Consider the following 22332-nt stretch of genomic DNA (forward strand, 5'->3'; position numbering starts at 1 on the left):
ATAATGCAAGAAATTCTCAACAATTGAATGGGAAAATTCAACACCGTTATGAAAATAAGAAACTTAAAAAAAAGAAAACTACAACAAGCTATAAAAACAAAATTAAAATGCAATGAATGAAAGTAAGCAAATTCAATAAAAGAAAACAGAAGAAAAGGAAAAAAAAATTTTTAGTATTTTATTTATTTATTTATTATTATTTTTATATTTATTTATTTATTTATTTATTTTTTATTAAAAAAATATTTTTTTTCCAAGAGAGGAAGAAGAAAGGTAGAAAGAAAGAAGAAAAAAAGAAGAAAGAAGAAGAAAGGAGAAAGGAGAAAAATAGGGTGCGAATCCACGCATAAGCGTCATGCGTGCTTAAGCATGGATGCAGCAGGAACAATCCACGCGTACGCGTCATGCGTGCTTACGCGTGGATTGTGCTCCCTGCACAATTTTAGCACAAATCTCGCACAACTCTCGGGTTTTTGTACCAGGAGTTGCGGAAGTGCAATCCACGCGTACGCGCCATGCGTGCTTAAGCGTGGATTGAAATTTTTTTTAGAAGCATAAAAACAGAATTTAACACTCTCCTAACCTATAAACAATCTAAAGAAACTAAAATTCAAATTTGACAAAAATCTTTAAGTTTTTGGAAAAATTTTCAAAGACGAAACAAACAAAACTTGTACTTCAGTAACCTACTTTAATAACAATCTAAATTAATCAAAACACACTACAACAACCTATCAATTAAAACAAAGTGTATAAGAGTATATTAAAGAAGAAAACTACCTATGATTGCAACTCAAATCACTTATTAAGTATATATACAAGAGAATGGAAAGAGTTTACCATGGTGGGGTGTCTCCCACCTAGCACTTTTATTTATTGTCCTTAAGTTGGACTTATGGGGAGCTTCTTATCAAGGAGGCTTGTGCTTGAAGCTATCTTTAAACATCCACCAATGCTTGAATCTCCAATAAGCTCCATTCTTTGAAGTTAATATCTTCAAGCCTTGATGGAGTTCTGCATAAGCTATGAGCTCCCAAATTTGATTTTCTTTATGCGATCCGGGATCCCACACTTTATTTTCACACCCGTCTTGAAGTTGATCATTATTAGTCCATCCGGGTGGCATGACTTTAGAATTCTCATGTAAGCGACCAAACAACTTCCTAGACTCATGCAATTTGGTTCTCCACCAATTATTACTATAAAACTTTGAGCATGCAACCATCATGAACTTAGAGTGATGTTTCCAACCACTACACAACTCTCTTCTACTTTTAACTCCATAAAGAGCTCTAAGTTGACCATCATTTTCAATCAAACCATATTCAAGTGAAAAAGTAAAGCTTAGGGATAAAAATTTTACCCACTTGAATATTGTGTAGGATGGTGACTTAGGAAGGGGTGGTCCCAATGATCTTGCAAGCTCCACTCCTTTGTGCTCTTCCTTGACTATCTCCACCTCTTCGCAAGATTCTTCAATTTCAACCTTTTCCCCTTTATCACTTGGCTTGATGTGGTCTTCAAGGAGTTCAATTCCTTGCTCAATGGGAGGTGATTCAATGAGAAGTGATCACATATAGCCTGCCGTAGAAGAAATCACTCACAAATGGAGAAGACAGTAATACCAGAGTTAATTTAGAAAGACAAAGCAACTCCAATCCTTAACCATATTCCTATTACTGATTGCCCTTGTCTCAATCCAAAAAACTTCTTATTAGCCTGACTAAGACCTGCGAGATAACCATAGCTTGCTTCAAGCTACAATCCTCGTGGGATCTATCCTGACTCGCTCAGGTATTACTTGGACGACCCAGTGTACCTGTTGGTACAGCTGTACGGAGTGTGGGGATTCGTGCACCAGTACACGTGACCCCCTGCCTCACCTATTTTTCTTTTCTCCTCTCCATTTTTTTCCTCTTTTCTCTTCTCCTCTCTTCTTTCCCTCCTTCAACAATCATCCATCACCACCATTCACCATCTACCACCATCTACCTTAGTTAGTTAATTAGTTAGTTAGTTTAATTATCTGTTTTAGGTTATAAGTGTTGGATTATTTATTTGATCTACTATTTCTTGATGCTGAAATTATTCATTGTTGGGTTCCTTTATTGAGGTTACAATTTGTTACTTAATTTTGAGTTCTTCATGCTTAATTTTGTGCACACTAAGTACTTATGAGATTTCCTTCAAAGCTTTCTAAATTTTTTGAATTGCATAATTTGGCCACCATGTGATTTGAATCTTTACTTTGACTAGGCAATTTCTTGATGGATGTTGTGCATTTATCTCAATGCATTGTGTTGCTTGATCATATGCATCCATATGTTATGCTTATGCCTTAATGACATGTTAATCCTCAATTGTTTAACTATGTGCTCTACACATACTTGAAACTAGTCATTTTGGCATAATGCTTCATTTGTGAAATTGGATTGTAAGCTCACCTAGGAAAATCTTTTGAAAATTCTCAAGCTATATGGACCATGCTTGCTATGTGATTGGTTTTAACTTCTATTTCTCTTTTCTTAAATTTCATAGCACCCATGTCTCCCATTTTATGTCAACTAGATAATGCAAACTAAAATTCAAAATGTGTCATTGATTGATGTGTGATTTTTATAGTTTCTTTTGTTCATTAAGTTTCCTTGCACATCAATCAATATCCATTCGTCATCCATTTCATAATCGATTGATTCTTACTTGAATGATTTCATGCTTTTTTACTACTTGTTTGTTTGTCTTAACCTTACAAGTTTCTTTCAAAGTATTTCAAGCACACTAAAATGAGTAGAGTGCATACTTCTTTTGTGTAATTGTGACATAGCTTTCTATGCTAGTGTGTGTGTTTTAAACCGCATGCAACTTAGAATTCACGCACTATTTTTATCAATGTCACAACCTTATTAACTCACTTCATTTTAGTGATTCATACCTCATTTCAACAATCTATGCTTCCTTGTTTTTGCATTTACTCGTCTTACTATCCTGTTTTCTATCTTACAGGGTGATTTTTCATAAGAAAAAACGGAAGCAGAGGAAAGAACATGCAACAGCCGGTTGATCCACCAGCTAAAGGTGGCAACTCATGAAGTCATCGTCTCCCCCTTGCTCATCTTTGAATGCACCGAAAACGGTGCAAACTTTTAAGTGTGGAGAGGTCGTCCAACCAATTGGGCGATTTTTGGGTGACAAATTTCTAATCTCAACACTTTCATATTTTATTTTATTTTATTGCTAGGTCTTTTAGAAATTTTAGTTGCATTTTCATAGTTTGCATATATATAATAAGCTTAGCCAAAATAATAAAATTTTCCAAGGAATTTATCTATAGGGCATCCCAATTGATTTGAGTAAAAATTTTTATCGAACTGACAAGTGAAAAATTGCCGATTAAGAATTTATAACAAAAATAGCATTGCGAGTACAGTTCTTAACCGACGAAAATTTCGCTTATCAATTTAAAAAGAATTGTCACAATTTAGAATCAATTAACTGGGAGTAGAATTCCTAGGTCGTCTCCCAACGAGTGGACAAAAGAGTGCAATTTATTGGTCAGGAATTTTTTGAGAAATTTTAGAGTTGGGGAATAGAGAAATAAATGATTATCAATTAAAGCAATAAAAATTAACAAGAGGTTTTATATATTTGAAATAAAAAGCCTTGACTAGGAGAAGATTAATCGGAATTTCTATCGTTGTTGAATTTTTCCAAGTATAATAGTAAGAGGTTGTTGCCTCTAATTAGTTATCCTTTACCTAATAAAGGAAAGTCAAGTAACTAAGCCAACTCTAATTCACAAGTCCTAATCCCCTCCTAGGAAAGGATTAGAGTTAGTGACTAGAAGTCAGCCAACAACTTCCAATTACAAATTAACACTTGAGTATTCCAACTCAAGGGTCTCCTATTAATCAACTCCAAAGTCAAGTTGGGAGTCTACTCCATTGACATGGATGCCATTTTCGTAAACATGTGAAGGGAGTAGAAAGGAGACATGGTAATTAAAATTAATTTAGTAAAAGCAATTTTTGATTCGCTAATAAATTAAGAGGAGATGATAACCAAACAAATAATAAAATTAAATGTAAAAATAACTTTTTCATTGATAAAGTCCAAAATCAAAGATATCCACATGTAACTCTGAACAAATTGAATGGAAAGCAAAAGAGTAAGGAAATAAGAAAGAAAACTGTAGTGATAGAGACTTCAATTGAAAATAGTAACTCTCTCAAGATCCAATCCAAAAAATAAAACTAAAAATCTAAGAATGTGAAGAACCCTAGAGGAGGTAATGTTTTCTCCCTAAGATTCCAAACTGAAACTAAAATTGTGTAAAATGTGAATGTGTGTTGAGTCTCTGCTTGTCCCCTGGCTCTAGTCTGTGTTTCTGGGCCAAAAACTGGGTCCAAAACCAGCCCAAAATCGCCCCCAGCGTCTTCTGCAGTTGCAGCACGTGACACACGTGACGCGTACGCATCAGTCACGCGTACGCGTCGATGGTCTTCTGCGAGTGTCACGCGTACGCGTCTATGTGAAAAGCTCCAAGTCATGCACACGCGTGAGCCATGCGTGCGCGTCGATATTCGCTGGTCATCTCCTTTGTTCTTGTGTTCCTTCCACTTTTTGCATGCTTCCTTTCCATCCTCTAACCTATTCCTACCCTATAAAGCCTAAAAACACTTAACACACAGATCATGGCATCGATTGGTAAAGAGGATAATTAAAATTAGTAAATTTAAGGCCAAAGAAGCATATTTTCAATCATAGTACAAAATTAGGAAGGATTTGTAAAACCATACAATTTATATGAATAAGTGTGCAACGAACTGATAAAAACCACTAAATTTAGCATAAGATAAACCATAAAATAGTGGTTTATCGATCTCCCCACACTTAAACATTAGCATGTCCTCATGCTAAGCTCAAGGAGACCAAAAAAATGAATGGGGGAAAGTAAGACTCATGCAATGCAACCTATGTATGTGAATGCAACTATATCCACTAATTCAAATCACACAAGATAGCTCATGAAAGCCGGAAACATAGAATCAAGCATTGAACCCTCACTGGAAGTGTATATGCACTCTAATATCTTAGGTGTCTAGGGTTAATCCACTCTAATCTCCTCTAGTCATGCTTTCTAAAACTTTGTTCTTCATCTAAGCAATCAACAAATATCTAATGTACAAATGCAAACATCATGAGGTCTTTTCAAGGTTGTAATGGGGCTAAGGCAAGGGTGAGGATATATGTATGGCCAAGTGAGCTATAATATGAATCTTTGACTAACCTAAGTTCTCACCTAACACACACACACACACACTCTATATAATTCTAAAATCATGCCTAGCTACCCAAAATCCTACTTTTGCATCACATACTCATGTATCAATTTTTAATTCCACCACATATGCATTGATCTTTTTATTGGACTTAACATTGGGGTAAGTTTGTCCCCTATTCATTTATTTCTTCTCTTTTTTTTTTAATGAAAGCATAATATATCAATGCATATGGTTTCTATAGTTTCACATGAGCAAACACCCAAATTATCAAAATTTGTCAATAAAAATAAAACACATTCTCATTAATCCAAGTTCCCACAATTCCCCACAGTTAGTTGACACAAACTTTTTATCTTAAGCTAACCAAAGATTCAAATGGGGTAATTAATTGTTTTTCCGCTTAAGGCTAGTGATGTGGTAATATAAAGAACAAATGGGGGTTAAAAGGCTCAAAGTGGCAAACAAAGGTAAATGAAATGGTAGGCTATTTGGGATAAGTGAGCTAATAACAATTGACAATCATATGTATGCATGAATATACACTAGACAATGGACATATAGAATGGAACAAACTATAGATTGTAATCATAGAGAAAAAAACACACAAAATAAAGTAACCATATAATTAAGCTCAAAAACTCACAGGTTGTGTGTTCTTAGCTATAAACCATGTTTCAAATTACAATCTTCAAACAAGTTTAACACAAATTTTAATTTGAATTAGTGAAATACTATAAAATAGGGTCTTGAAAAGAAACTCATTACTTCAACCAAGCAAAACATACATGCAAGCAGTTATTACCATGCAATCTATCCTATATAACAAAATAAAAAAATTAAATATTGGTGTTAAAAGAGAGAGATTACCTCCGAAATTCAGGGACTGACCTCCCCACACTTAAGGCTTGGCATGGTCCTCCGTGCCATCAGTAAGGAGCAAGGTAGGGCTGGAAGCATCGCCTCCACTATGTGGCTCATCATGGCTCCCTGTGCTACTAGGGGAAGGGGAGTTCGGGATGTCCTTCTCTTCCGAAGGTGGGTGAGTACTAACAATGAGCTCCTTCAGATAGTTGTATCGCCGCTTGTTGCGGCACTCTATTTGCTCCATCCGCCGGTCTTGCTGATCAAGCCTCTGAAGGATCTGAAGGAACATCTGATGGGTGGATGGTGCTTGTGGTGTGGATGATGGTGGAGCAGAAGAGGGAGGAGTGTCCAAAGATGGACCTGGAGGCCAGCTCGCAGAAGGGACTGAGGGTCTGATGTACTTCCCATTCGGGACACACTGATCGGCCCTAGGGATCACGACTTTCGTGTCCCCAGCCCGATAGGAGACACCTGCTACAGAGACTAAATCTGAAACCAATGCGGGGAAGGGCAGGTTACCCGCGATCTTCACATGTCCCATTGCCTGCCGGATGAGTCGGGGCAGGTTGAGAGGTTGTTCCGTAAGGATGCACCAGATGAGAACAGCCATGTCCGCTGTGAAGGTGGATTCGTGAGTGCTCGGAAAGATATAGTGGGACATAATCTGTGCCCACAAGCAAGCCTCCACGGTAAGTGCTTGGGCTGAGATACTCTTGGTTTTTGACCGGTGTTGCCCATAGATCTAGGTGCTGTCAGGTTGGGCTATAACTCCATGGATGTTGTCCTAGTCAAACTGATAGATCTGGCACTTAAGCTGGTCCTCTTGATATGCATCTAATCCCTCTAGGCTAGGTGAAAGATCTAGTACTCTCTGTATGGCACCCTCGGAGACAGGGACTTGCTGCTGACGAACATAGACAGACTGCAGGGTAGGCGAGTAGAAGTTGGAGTAGAATTCAATTACCCATGATAGATTGGCCTTCCGTGGCTGCCTCCTTAAGAATCCCCACTGTCTCCTCTCGATGTGGGGCTCCACAAAATCAACAAAATTTGTTGGAAAAATGAATAGATGTTCATTATTGTAGTTCCACTCGGCTAGGATGGGAAACATCTGCTCGCAGTAATGGTTAGTGAACCGTGTGGAGTCCCGTGCGGAAAAGATTTTTTCCGCTTCATCAACTTTGATGATCCTCTTTACCTGCTTTGTTGGCGGCTTGACGCTTGTAGATGGTGGCGCCTTAGCCGGTGCTCTCTTGGTTCCTCTCCTTGCCGGTGGCTTTTTAGAAGCCTTCTCCTTTCCTCTTTTAGTGGCCATACTAAAGAAGGAAAAAAGAGAATTAATGTCAAGTATATATAACTAAAAATTGGAAGGATGAAAGTCCAAGTAATAATGAATGCCAAAGGAAAAGGGATGTTCTATACATGGTAGCCACAATATGCATGGAAGTCATTAAGTAAAATCATGAAGGCAATTCATAACAATTAGATGCAAGAGGGTTAAACGCATGCAAGTAATAGGCATGAGAATTGTAACTCAAGCATCAATTATTAAATGTACCAAATTAAAGAGTACTTGTATGATTACAATTATGAATGATAATCTCAATACATGTGGATTACAAGTGTTGTGAAAAAAAAGCATTAAAGTGTGAGAGTAAAATAGAATAGAATGCAAAATGCCATGAGAGCTTTTTCACAAACACTTGGTGTGCAAGTTAAAATAGGAATTAAAATAATTAATCCAAGTGTATAAGAGATCCATAATAAAATGTTAATTGTCAAATTACTCATAATATCCACAAGCTCAAATATAATAAAATAATACCCAAATAAAACTCCAACACCAACATAAAAATGCATGATAAAAGAATGAAAAAGAAACCATAAATAACTAAGCTAATATAAAATTGAGAAGAAAGAAAAACAATTAAATGTAATAAATGAAAGAAGAATGAAAAAGTAGAGGAGAGGAAGAAAAGAAGCCTGAGGAAGAAGATGAAAAAGAGGAAGAAGAAAGAAGTAGGAAGTAAGAAGTAAGAAGAAGGAAAGAAGGAAGAATTAGGATTGGATGAGAATTAGGATTTGGGAGGGGGGAATAATTGAAATCTGGGTGGCGCGCTGGATAAGTGATGCGGCGCATGCGACGGGCACGCGTATCCCACGCGTACGCGTGCCCTTGGTCGTGCCAGTCGCGCGAATCCAGCTGCGCACACGCACAACTCTGTGTTCGAAATTCACTAGGGCCAAAATTGCATATGACGCGTGCGCGTGTAACACCCTTACGCGTGGATGGTCTTAAAGCAAAAATAACGCGTACGCGTTAGGGACGCGTACGCGTGGGTGAATTTGTGCCTCTCGCACAATGCCAGCGTCGGACCATCACAACTCTCTCGTCAAACACTTATTTACGCCGATTTCCATGTCCACGCGTGCGCGTCCTGGATGCGTACGCGTGGGTTGCCAAAACTGCAAGTGACGCATACACGTGAGGTACGCGTACACGTGGGCTTGCATGTGCGCAAAGCATGCTTCCTGCTCAACTTTCACGTAACTCTCTGTTCAATCCCAATATTTTTCGCATTCACGCATGACGTGTACGTGTCATAGACGCTTATGCGTCGAATGCTTTTTTTTTATATATGTATGAATGCAACATAAAAGTAATTATGCAGAACTGAACACTGATAAAAATAAAAAAGAACTAAGAATAAAAATGGAAGATCGTACCATGGTGGGTTGTCTCCCACCTAGCACTTTTCTTTAACGTCCTTAAGTTGGACAGTTCACAAGCTCAGTCTTCTGCTGTTGCTGGATCTGCCAAGAGGAAGATCTCCAGCTCCTTGTTGTTCTTCATCTTCTCACCATGGTATAGCTTCAAGCGATGGCCATTGACTTTGAAGAATTTGGGGCTTGAAGGATGACTCAGATGGAAGACTCCATATGGCTCTGCCTTCTCCACTCTATAGGGTCCTTCCCACCGTGATCTCAGCTTGCCTAGCGTGAGCTTCAACCTTGAGTTATAAAGAAGAACCAACTCCCCAGGTCTAAACTCTCTTCTCTTGATATTTTTGTCATGCACAGCCTTGACCTTCTCTTTGTAGAGCCTTGAGTTCTCATATGCTTCTAGCCGGAGGCACTCCAATTCCGCCAGTTGCAGCTTCCTTTCAGCACCGGCTCCCCCCAATCCCAAGTTGCATTCTCTCACCGCCCAGAAAGCCTTGTGTTCCACCTCCACTGGGAGGTGACAAGCCTTTCCGTAGACTAGGCGGAAGAGACTCATTCTTATTGGTGTCTTGTAAGCTATCCGATAAGCCCAAAGTGCACTGCAAGCCTGGTACTCCAGTCTCTTCTATGAGGCTTGACAATCTTCTCCAATATGCACTTTATCTCTCTGTTAGACACCTCGGTTTTCCCATTGGTCTGGGGATGATAAGCCGTCGCCACCTTGTGAACAATGCCATGTTTCTTCAGTAGACCTGTCAATCTCCTGTTACAAAAATGAGTGCCTTGATCACTCACGATTGCTCGTGATGATTCAAAGCGATAGATAATATTATTTTGAACAAAAGAGACAACAACGTTAGCATCATCAGTACGGGTAGGAATTGCTTCCGCCCATTTAGAAACATAATTAACAGCTAACAATATGTATAAGAAACCACTAGAGTTTGGAAATGGACCCATGAAGTCAATACCCCAAAGATAAAAAATTTCACAGAACAACATAAGTTGTTGGAGCATCTCGTCCCTCTTGGATATATTCCCAAACCTTTGGCATGGGGAGCAAGATTCACAGAAAGCAGTTTCATCCTTAAATAGTGTGGGCCACCAGAATCCACAGTCTAAAATTTTTCTAGCTGTTCTTTGAGGGCCAAAATGTCCACCACTCTCAGAAGAGTGGCAGGCCTCTAAAATTGACTGGAATTCTGATTGTGGCACACACCTTCTAATTATCTGGTCAGTACCACATCTCCATAAATATGGGTCATCCCATATATAATATTTGGACTCGCTTTTAAGCTTGTCCCTTTGATGCTTAGTAATATTAGGAGGAAAGGTATGACTAACCAAATAATTAGCTATAGGTGCATACCAAGGAACCACCTCAGATATTGCGTGCAAGCTATCAAATGGAAAAGCATCATTGATAGGAGTTGAGTCATTTTTAATGTGCTCTAGGCGACTCAAGTGGTCCGCCACTAAATTTTGGGAACCACTCCTATCTTTGATTTCTAAATCAAATTCTTGCAGCAACAATATCCAACGGATTAACCTTGGTTTAGACTTTTTTTTAGCTAACAAATATTTTAGAGCTGCATGGTCTGAATATAGTACCACCTTAGTACTAAGTAAGTAGGCTCGGAATTTATCCAGAGCAAAAACAATAGCTAAAATCTCTTTCTCAGTGGTAGTATAATTAGACTGAGCAGCGTCTAAAGTCTTAGAAGCATAAGCAATTATATAAGGGTCCTTACCTTCACGATGAGCCAGCGCCACTCCTACTGCATTGTTGGAGGCGTCATACATTATCTCAAATGGCTGACTCCAGTCAGGCCCTCTCACAATCGGAGCTTAAGTCAAGGCAATCTTCAACTTATCAAATGCTTCCATGCAGTCCTAAATCAGCTCGAACTCAACATCCTTCCGCAGCAGTCGGGATAAATGCAATGCTACCTTACTGAAGTCCTTGATAAATCGTTGGTAGAAACCTGCATGACCAAGAAACGGACGGACTTCCCTCACGGAGGAGGGGTAAGGTAAACCAGAAATAATATCTACCTTTGCTGGATCAACAAAAATACCAGTATTAGAAACAACATGTCCTAGAACAATACCTTGTTTTACCATAAAATGACATTTTTCAAAATTCAGTACAAGGTTTGAACTAACACACTTTTCTAATACTCTAGCTAAACTATCCAAGCAAAGGTCAAACGAATCACTATACACACTAAAGTCATTCATAAAAACTTCCATACAGCTCTCAAGAAGATTTGAGAAAATACTCATCATGCATCTTTGAAACGTAGCCGGTGCATTACATAAGCCAAAAGGCATTCTCTTATATGCATACGTTCCAAAGGGACATGTAAAAGTAGTTTTCTCCTGATCTTCAGGAGCTATATGACTTTGAAAATAGCCAGTGTAACCATCTAGAAAACAGTAGTGTGATTTACTTGACAGGCGATCAAGCATTTAATAGATGAACGGTAACGGGTAGTGATCCTTGCGAGTAGCCTGGTTGAGGCGCCTATAATCAATGCACACTCTCTAGGAGTTCTGCACTCTAGTTGCCACGAGTTTTCCATGCTCATTCTTCACAGTTGTGACGCCAGACTTCTTTGGTACCACCTGTACTGGGCTAACTGATGCCAGGACATCTTGGTTAGTTTCACAAGCCATTTTTAGTTTGTTTTAGAGTAGTTTCATGCATTTCTTAGGTAATAAGTAAGTATTTGGATGGGAAATTCATGCTTGTCTTGATTCAATCAAACATTGTTAATTTTGTGCATTTTCATGAGATTTATGCCATAATTACGTGTGTGTTAAGAATGAGGTAAATTCTTGTGACTATAGCAAAGCTTTGATGTATTTGTTTGATTGATGATAGGTGGAAAGAAAGCTAAGAAAAGGAAAAGCAATGAGGCAACAAGAAGGCCATGAAAGGAGGCAAAGGGAAGCAACGTTGGAGCCAAAGTTGGTGCTCCAACATTGCTAGAAACGTCACTCCCCACAGCCTGAAGGGGTATAATTCCAACAAGAATAACTTGAGCTACAGATATCCAAAAGAGGTGATTCTAAAATCATTGGAAAGTAGGAATCGAGAGCTTTCCAAGCATATATGGCACTACATGGTTGACACTAAAATTGAGGGAGAAAACTGCCCCAAAAATTCCATAAACGAACATGGTACCAACTTGTAGTAAGGTTAGCTGACCTCTGCACCTTCGATGGAGTATAACTCGAGCTGTGGAGCTCCAAATGATGCGCTTCAAATGGCATTGAAAGGTAGACATTCAAGGATTTCCAACAATATATAATAGTATCGGGTGGACAGCACGTTTGAGCTTCCGAATATGGCAATGTTCTCAACATTGGCGCAAACATTGGAGGTCCAACGTTGCCTCCAACGTTGCACTCCGATGCCAGCGACCCTGTCCCCTTCAAAGGAACATAACTTGAGTTGCGGATGTCCAATTGAAGTGATTCCAGTTGGGTTAGAAAGCTAACATTCAGAGCTTTCCAACCATATATAATAGTCTATAGTGGGCATGAAATTTGCAATGTTGACAAGAGGACAAATTGACGTCCCAAAGCTTGATTTGCAACATTCAGCGTGGAACTTGAAAATTTGGCATCCACGCGCACGCGTAGGTGACGCGCACGCGTGGATGTGCGAACGTTGGAGGTCCAACATTACCTCAAACGTTAGCCTCCTATGTCCGTGATAAAATTTCAGAAATGGGAGTTGGAAATTTTGCATTGACGCGTACGTGTCAATGACGCGTACGTGTAAACATACTTTTTTAGCCCAACCACGCGCACGCGTAGGTCACGTGTACGCATGAAAAGCAGAACGTTGGCCCTCCAACATTGAGTCAAACGCCAATGACAGCAACAGAACTGATTTTCTCAATGTAGCGTTTGATTCAACGTTTGCCCTCAAACATTACCACCAATGTTAAGGCCAATTTCAGTTATAAAATGGCACTCTGCAAGTTATGAATGTTTAGCCATGGTCAACGTCAGCTAGAGTGATTCCTCATTGCTTCAATCAAGGCCAAGGCCCATGATGATTGGACTTTTGTGTGGTTTAGAATTCACAAATGAAATCTCGTTGTAAAGTATAGTTTCTAAACCAACAATAATCCTTTCATACAAAAATTTGTTTGTCACAAGTACAAACCCCTGAAATCTATAAACCGAAGTATTTAAACCTCGGGTCATTCTCCCTAGGAATTACAATGAAGTGTCTTGCTATTGGTTATGAGGTGTTTTGGGGTTTTTGAGATAAGAAACATGAAAAGTAAATGGAAATGAAATTCAAATTACAAAAAGGCCTTGGCAAGGTTTGGTGGTCAAGGATCTCTATCCTAATCACCAACCACAACATGAGAATTGGCAAGGATCAACCCCATTAACTCATCCTCTAACTAATAAAGGAAAGTCAAATGAGCTATGTTAATCGAAGTCCATAAGTCCTAGTTCTACACCAAATCAATTAGTGAGATCTAGAGTTAATGGCTCCCAATTGTCAATCACTTGGACATTAGCAACTCAAGAGTTCCTAAGTTACCTTCCCAAGCCAAGAGCATAAAATTCTACTCTAAAATCTAACTAAGCATTTTATCAAACACTTAGAAGAAATAAAAGGAAAGCATAGTAAAATTTCAAGGAAAGAAAATCTACACTACTCAAATGCAAGGAATTAAACAACAACAAATCAAATGAACAACAAAGGAACATGAAAACATAAATTGCATTAAAGAGAAAAAGGAAGGAACAAAAATGCATCAACATAAAAGCAAGGGATTACAAGAATTAAAAGCAAAACTAGAGAGAGGAAAGGTAGAAGGAGAAGAATTACAAAGAGGAAAGTAAATCAAAGCATGAATTAAACCTATATCTAAGAAATTCTAAGCTAGATCTAACCTAATCCTAATCCTAGAGAGAAGTGAGAGCTTCTCTCTCTAAAAACTAACTTCCCCTCCAAAAATTAAACTAAACTAAACTAATGTGTGAAAGTATGTAAAGTATGTTAATTCCCCTTCAATCCTTGGCTTAAATAGCATCAGAAATGAGTTGGATTGGGCCCACAAGGCTTTAGAATTCGCTGGCCACGTATTGCTTTAAGTGGATCATATGGCAGCAACGACGCGTGCGCGTACAGTGCGCGTACGCATCACCATACGTGTAGCAACAATGGAAAATCTTATATCATTTCGAAGCCCCGGATGTTAGCTTTCCAACTCAACTAAAACTGCATCATTTGGATCCTTGTAGCTCAAGTTATGGCCGATTAAGTGCGAAGAGGTCGGCATGACAGCTTTTGCGATTCCTTCATTTCTTCATGAGTTCTCCATTTTTACATGCTTTTCCTTCATTCTCTTGATCCAATCTTTGCCTCCTAAATCTGAAATCACTTAACAAACATATCAAGGCATCTAATGGAATCAAAGGTAAATCAAGATTAAACAATTAAGGACCTAAAAAGCATGTTTTCACTCTTAAGCACAATTAAAGGAAAATTTACAAAACCATGCTATTTCATTGGATAAATGGGAGAAAGGTTGACAAAACCCTCTAAATTTCATACAAGATAAATCCTAAATATGGGGTTTATCAACCTCCCCACACTTAAACCAAGCATGTCCTCATGCTTAAACCAAGAGAAAGCAAAGGATATCAACATTTATTCAATGAGGTCTAACTAAATGCCCCCTACCTATATGCAACTATCTACATGAATGAAACAAAATGCAAAATAATTCTACCTACTTGGTTAAAAATAAATCAATCCTCCAAGAAATACATGCACAAGTAGGGTTAAGGTCCCATGACGACTCATGAATCCTACCAATTCAAATATCAAAATGAAGTTCAAGTAGACTTGCAAGAAGAATGCTCATGAAAGCCGGGAATCAAAGAATTGAGCATCGAACCCTCACCGGAAGTGTTTGCACTCTAGTCGCTCAAGTGTGTAGGGTCGATTCTTTATTTCTCCCCTAATCATGCTTTCTAAGATTTGTTCTTCTTCTAACAATCAACATTTATTCAATGCATGCATACAAGTATCATGAGGTCTTTTTATAGGTTGTAATGGGGTTAGGGTCAAGGTAGGATGCATATATGGTCAAGTGAGCTTGAAATTTGAATCTTTGATAAGCTTAAACTTTCCACCTAACCTATGACATCCTATACAATTAAGTTCTAACCTAGCTACCCATTTTTCACTTTTTCACATACTCATGCATTCCTTTTCATTTCACAACACTTATGCATTGACCCTTATTGAGCTTCGCTTTGGGGCATTTTATCCCCTTTTATTTCTTTCTTTTTCTATTTTTTCTTTTCTTTTCCATATTATTTTTTTTCTTTTCCTTTTTCTTTTGTTTTTCTCATTTTTTTTCTTTCAAACTATATACAAGAACATCAATGCATAAGGTCTATACATTTAATCAACACATGAGCATGTACCCAATTTCCAATAATTTCAATAAAAATACAAAACTACCTTTTTATTCCCCCAATGTCCCAAGGTTTCCCACACTTGAATGTTACACACTCACTAGCCTAAGCCAATCAAACATCCAAATAAGGACATTTATTATTTTTCGCCTTAAGGCTTGTAATGTGCTAAAATGAAGAACAAGTGGGTTAAGCGTAGGCTCAAAGTTGCTAACAAAGGAAGATAAAAGGTAAGGCTTTTTTTGGGTAAGTGAGCTAAATGAAATGATGGCCTCAATAATATAAATGCATGAATACACAAAATAATGGACATAAAGAATCAAACAAATCAAAGATAACAATCCTAGAAAGAGAATAATGCACACAAGAAGGAAAAATAAGTGGTTATAAGATGTAACCACACCATTAGGCTCAAATCTCACAAGCTTGTGTTCTTAGCTCAAAACTATGTTCCAAGATATATTCTTTCAAGCAAGTTCAACAAAAAGCTTTCAAATTGGTAGGTTGCCCTAAAAATAATTTCTTGGAAAAGAAATCATCACCATAACCAAGTAGTCCTAATAAGAAAGAAGTGGTGAAAATATGTACAAATTTTAACTAACATGCAACCTATCATGCAACGCAATAACTAATCTAACAAAGAAAACTAAGAATTGGTGTTGAACAAGAAAATTATTACCCACGGAGATCGGTCGGACGACCTCCCCACACTTGAATATTGCACCGTCCTCGGTGCATGCAAAGAAGAGCAATGTGGATGAGCTACTATAATTGATGAGTTTTGTCAAAAGGTTATGCGAATGACTTATTTGTTGCCCCATTTTGAAGCTTTTCCTTTTCCTCTTTTCTTGGTAGCCAACCTAAAAGGAGAGAAAAAGAAAGAAAATTAAGCCGATAACAAAGATATCAAAGCAAAGAGAATATCGGCGGGGGCTAATGCCAAATAAAGGTAAGGTTCTCACTACATGGTAGCTACAACATGTGAGTGAGAAAACAATGTAGAAAAATCAAAGCATGAAGAGCAAATTGAACATCAAGATCAAATAAGAATTGACACAAACAAGATTAGTGATAAGCATGAAAGCATTAGGTCCCATCCAAACTCAATGATAATGAAGTACAAAAACAAAGAATAATGCATGAGGAGGGACTAAAGAACTAATCTTGTGTGAGGAATAAATATGATCATTAATGTTAAACAAGTCACCAAGCACCAAAACAATGCAAGAAGTTCTCAACAATTGAGTATAAGAATTCAACACCATTATTAAAATGAGAAACTTGAAAAAAATGAAGTAAAAACAAGCTATAAAAACAAAATGAAAATGCAAAGAATAGAAGTATACGAATGCGATAGACAAAAGAAAATAGAAGAGAAGAAAAAAAAAACTCTTTCTTTTTACCGACGCAGATGCGTCATGCACGCGTGCGCGCCGATGCGCATTTTGGCCTAAGGGCGCGTACGCGCCAGGTGTGCGTATGCGTGGGCTAGGCTGGGCGCATAGTGTCAGCCCAAGATTGGCCCAACTCTCTGGAACATGTACCAGGAGGGCAAGTGGCGCTATCGGCGCGCGCGCGCAGCGTACGTGCGCGCGCAATGCGCAATTAGCATGATGGACGCGTACGCGCCAGGTGCGCGCACGCGTGGATTTGTTTGTACCTTAGGCCCAATATTCGCACAGTACAGGCCTAACTCTTGGGTTTTTGGCTGGGGGTGAAATTTTTTTGCATCCACGCGTACGCGCACATGGCGTGTCTGCGTGGATGGTCGAAAATGCTTGATGCCCGCGTACGCTCCAGGTGCGCGTACGCGTGGATGGTGCTCTGTTTTTCAAAATTTTTCTATGTTTTTGCACCAATCCAAGCCTTCCAAACCTCCAAACAACTACCAAAACACCCTAAAACCTTATTTAACATATTATACCAATTGAATGTAGAACGTTTTCTTCTGAAAGCGCGCGCTTTTATATTAGCGCTCTATTCTTGGGAACGTGCGAGGGTTTAATACCTTCATTAATTGGTTTTAATCGCTCCGTTTCCCTTGGCTTTTTATTTTGAGCTTTACACACAGAAAACGGTTTCTCTTCTCCGTTTTTACTTGTGACTTCCCTTTTCTTTCTCCCTTTCTGTTTCCTGCAGTTTGCGATTTTCACATTTCTTCCCTGCGACGTCATTTGGTGATTTCTTGGTGTCTCTCTTTGCTCGAAAGGCGATTTTGTCTCTCCGTCTTTAATCTTCTACGAAACTTCTTCCTTTGTTCAGGTTGGTTCTTCTTTTCATTGTTCTCATCTTTTTTTGATAAGGCTTTGATTCTGACTTACTGTACGTTGGGAAAGCTTGAGCCTTTTTATAGTCTTGTGTTTGCTTGTTACTGTGATGTATTTTTTTGGTTTCTTTTTCGTCTTTATGCATACTCCTAGTATTTCTGTTGAGGCTTTCTAGGGCTTTAAATGTTCTCCTGTTGCTTCTGGTTATTTTTTGATACTTTAAAAACTGTATTTGTTTACTTCTGCAAAGATTGCCCCTTGATTTTTGCCCTGTTGATAGCTTTCCTTGTTGCTGAACCTTTGTAAGAGATGATCGATGCTTTGTTTTGATTTACTTTGTTTGTTCGGAGGGGGATTTTATTTTTCTGAAGAAAAGGTTGCGTCTTTGATGATATTTTGTTATTTAGTAGCTTCGTTTGTTGATCAAAACCGGGATAGTGAATATGGGAGGTAGTTTATTTTGATGATCTGTGGCTCGTAGCTTTTCTTCTCAAAGTGTCACTTTAGTTGAAAAACAGACAAAAAGGGTTTATTGTTTTCTTGTTGGGACGTATCGAGATGTAGGCTTGTAGGTTTCCTGAGTCCCTGTCCTGCTGACTGCCTCCAAAGGATGCCCCTGGATCTTTTTGGTGTGGGTCCTGGGGTTTCTTTTTGTTATTTGTACTTCGTTGAATCATGTTCTGCTATGAGTTGATTTTGACTTTGTCTGAGATATTTGGGTTAGTAATCTATTTTCTTCTTTCTTGCTGTAGGACTAGTTGACCTCATGTCTTCTCGCAAGAACAATGTTGAGACATCTTCCCAAGTCCCTGAGGGTATGGCTGATTGGGTGGATTCGATGGTTCTTTTGTGTGTTTCTTTGGTTGATTCTGAGTTTTGTCAGCAGCTTAGGCAATTTCATAGGGTTTGTAGTAGTGGTAGTAGGAAAAGAACTATGAGCTTGTACCTCCCGATTCTGAGGAAAGGGTTTGTTTTTCTACCCGAGTTGTCAGAGAGTGCCCCTTTTTCTATGCGTACGACTTCTTTTTTAGTCAAATGAATATTACTCTTCCTTTTACCCCCTTTGAGACCAACCTATTGTGGTCTTGTAACGTAGCTCCATCCCAGCTTCACCCCAATTTCTGGGGTTTTATCAAAATCTTTCAGTTGTTGTGCCATGAGTTCGGTATCTCTGCTTCACAATCTCTCTTCTTTTATCTCTTTATTTTGACAAAGCCTAGGGTGGTTAAGAAGAAAGCTGCTTGGGTTTCTTTCTGAGCTTCCCAGGGAACACTAAAAAAAAAAAGGTCTATGGTCACGGTGAAAAACCGTGACCATAGCTACTGAAAAGGGTGACCATAGGTCTATGGTCACGGTTTTTGACCTATGGTCACGGTTTTTCTACCGTGGCCTATTCTCTCGTGGCCATAGACCTATGGTCACGGTTTTTTAATCTATGGTCACGGTTTCTATGGTCACGGTTGTGATGTTCAAATTCTGGCACTTTAGGCCACATTTTTTTACCGTGACCATAGCCTATCTATAGTCACGGTTTTAGCCGTGACCATAGCCTCTATAGTCACCCCTTCCCAAAACCGTGACCATAGATAAGGCTATGGTCACGGTTTTGACCGTGACCATAGCCTCTATGGTCACTCCACCCAAAACCGTGACCATAGCCATATCTATGGTCACGGTTTTGACCGTGACCATAGCCTCTATGGTCACCCCTTCCCAAAACCGTGACCATAGCCTTATCTATGGTCACGGTTTTGACCGTGACCATAGCCTCTATGGTCACCCCACCCAAAACCGTGACCATAGCCATGTCTATGGTCATGGTTTTGACCGTGACCATAGCCTCTATGGTCACCCCTTCCCAAAACCGTGACCATAGCCATATCTATGGTCACGGTTTTGGCCGTGACCATAGCCTCTATGGTCACCCCTCCTCAAAACCGTGACCATAGCTATATCTATGGTCATGGTTTTGGCCGTGACCATAGCCTCTATGGTCACCCCTCCTTAAAACCGTGACCATAGCCTTATCTATGGTCACGGTTTTTCGCTGTGACCATAACCTTATCTATAATCATCCTATTTTAAAATCGTGATCATAATTTATTCTATTTTTTTAGATTTATTTTTTTAAAGCATAATCGGATCCCAAAATTATGATAATCACAAAATAAGTCTAAAAAGAAGAAATTCAATAAATCTAAATCATAAAATTTACATTATAAACTATATATATTTTTAGTCCAAACAAGACATATCAAAATATGGTATAATTTATCCATTACATATAATACCAGGTAGAAGCTATTAAAAAAATTACAAAAGACATCAAAATATTATACTGTGAAAACAAAAATATTCTCTAATATAGTACATATTCTTCTCATCCTTTGTACACTGTCAACTTCTTGTTCATCTGTGGTCTGGGGTTTTTTGACTCATTATCACTCTTAGGTGAACCTGTAATGGAGAAATAAAGTAATAGCAGTTAAAGCATAATCTATTTGCAGTCACCTGAACTATATAACTCAAAATTTATCCCTCAGAAAGAATAATGATCAACAATGACCTTTCCATTACCTTATGTAAAGATACCTCAAAATTTTATATATATTAACAAATAAATATACCTTTATCTTCAAGCTTATCCCAATCTTCATCCCAGTCAGCAGCTCCTTCCTGGATACCAGGTTGCGAACCTTAAAAGGAAAAATTGAAGAGAATAAGAGAATATAAGAATAACATAACATGAATGCAATGCAATTACTTTTTCAAAATAAAAGAGCTAGTTGAAGAGAACACATGGACCTCCTGGCAACCACAAAGCAAGGAGAAATAACAAAGAAAACAAGTAAAAGGGGATAACATGATAACTATCTATGCATCAATAGGCAAACTATACACTTAGCAAGAGCCAAGTGACTTCATTCTACATGAATGGAAACAGTTTTTGTAATCTTATTCGATATAGTAGAAGAAAAATGCAACTGCAAGTAACAGATAACCACAATTAAATACCCTTTTATAAAAGAAGAAATCTACATAGTCAAAAGAAAAAAAAATGCAGAACATAGAGTAGGATAGGACTCCACACACACAAAAATAGAAAACATTAAAAACAATTCGAACAAGCAAGAAAATCATAACCAACATCATCAATATCAATCATCACAAATCTTGTCATCAATATCATAACCAACATCATCAACCTCAATCATCACCCCACAACACTATAATTAACCAGAATCATCATCAGATATCAAACAACCAATGTGCAAATAGAACGTAATCAAGGAGAAGAGCAAACCAGAATTGAAGTAGCAATATCAAACTCATCAACAGCAGCTCTAACAGTTTCCTGATGGCCTCAACACCACCATAATGGTCCTAACAATAAACAGGAAAACAAAGTAGCAGTACTAAACAGAGACATAGGTTCCTTTAGCTAGAACAGGAGAAAGAAAGAGGAACAGGATGGAACCAAGACAAGGATTAAAGCTTACAGTCTCAACAATGGAGGAATTGGGACCGAATCAGCCACTTCCATGACAGCTCTGGGAACACGGCAACAATTTTGATCCCAATTGACGGCAGTGGTGGCGGTGGCGTCTTCGACGGCGATGGCTAGGGTTCCGATAGGCGGCAGGATTTGGCGGCGGCTCGGCAGGAGCGGCGCGATGGAGCTGCCACGAAGCCCCCTGCTCTCTCTCCTATACGCGTTTCCTTTCCCTCAGCTCAAACCAGCGGCGGATTCAACCCCATCGACGACGGCAAGGGCTCGCGCCGAGGACGACAACGGCGAGGCTCGAGGCACGATGGTGACTTCGCACAGCACGGCGGCGAAACGCAGCTCCGACACCCCTCGCGAGCGCTCTCTCTCTTTCTCCACCGCGGACCTTCTCTCTCTCCGACGCATCTCTCCTCATCCGTGGCGGCACAGCCGTGCTGACGCGACGGCGCTAGCTCGGCGACCCTTCCCTTTCTCAACGCTAGCTTTCTCTCCCCTCTGTTCGACCTTCTCAACAACGATCGGCAGGGCGCGGCGACGGCGACGGCGGAGTTAACCATCTCTCTTTTTCCCCCTCTCCTTCCTTGTCCTTCTTCCCCCCCTCCCCCCTCCTCTCGAGCTCCACCCTTACTCTTTTCTTTCCTTTCTTTCTGTGTTTGTGTATATGGTGAGGGCTGAATGTGTGCATAAATTAGGGGAAACTGGTTGGCTTAGGGTTAGAGTTTGGAGAGCAGGGTAAAATAGGTTTTTATTTGGGAATTTTAATAAAATTAAGGTATAGAGTAGATATTTTTAATAAAATTAGAAATAATTAAATTATTAAAATTTTAAATTTTAAATAAAAAATATCTAAATATTTATAAAAATTACATGAATTGTAATTAATTTTAAATTTAAAATTTTATAATTTTGATTTAATTATTTTTTGATAAATAATTTTTTGAAAATAAAAACATGAATAATTATAATAAATTACAAATAATCTGTTATTTATTTTCTAACAATTGAGATTTTTAAGGCTTAATGATGAGCGTTGAGTTATAGTGTGTTTTATTTTTACAATGAAATGGTGAAGTTGTAAAGACAATAAGAGTAGACGATGGCGACAAATAATAGAATAGAAAGTGAAAGTGAGAGTTAGAATTAGAATTTTTACTTTTTACATTTATTTTTATTTTTAAATTTTAACTATTTTTATTTATATTTAATAATTAATTTTTTAATT

General features: G+C 38.6%; 2 long non-coding RNA genes across 2 annotated transcripts; both read right to left on the minus strand.

Moving 5' to 3' along the window:
- On the minus strand, positions 19795-20871 carry LOC107619529. The gene is made up of 2 exons (XR_001615682.2): positions 20230-20871; positions 19795-20059 (listed from the first exon to the last, which is right to left on the minus strand). It is a non-coding gene; the product is annotated as an uncharacterized LOC107619529 (long non-coding RNA).
- LOC107619530 lies at positions 20889-21799 on the minus strand. The gene is made up of 2 exons (XR_001615683.2): positions 21103-21799; positions 20889-20986 (listed from the first exon to the last, which is right to left on the minus strand). It is a non-coding gene; the product is annotated as an uncharacterized LOC107619530 (long non-coding RNA).

This window comes from Arachis ipaensis, chromosome B09, assembly GCF_000816755.2.
Source record: "Arachis ipaensis cultivar K30076 chromosome B09, Araip1.1, whole genome shotgun sequence".
NCBI lineage: Eukaryota > Viridiplantae > Streptophyta > Magnoliopsida > Fabales > Fabaceae > Arachis > Arachis ipaensis.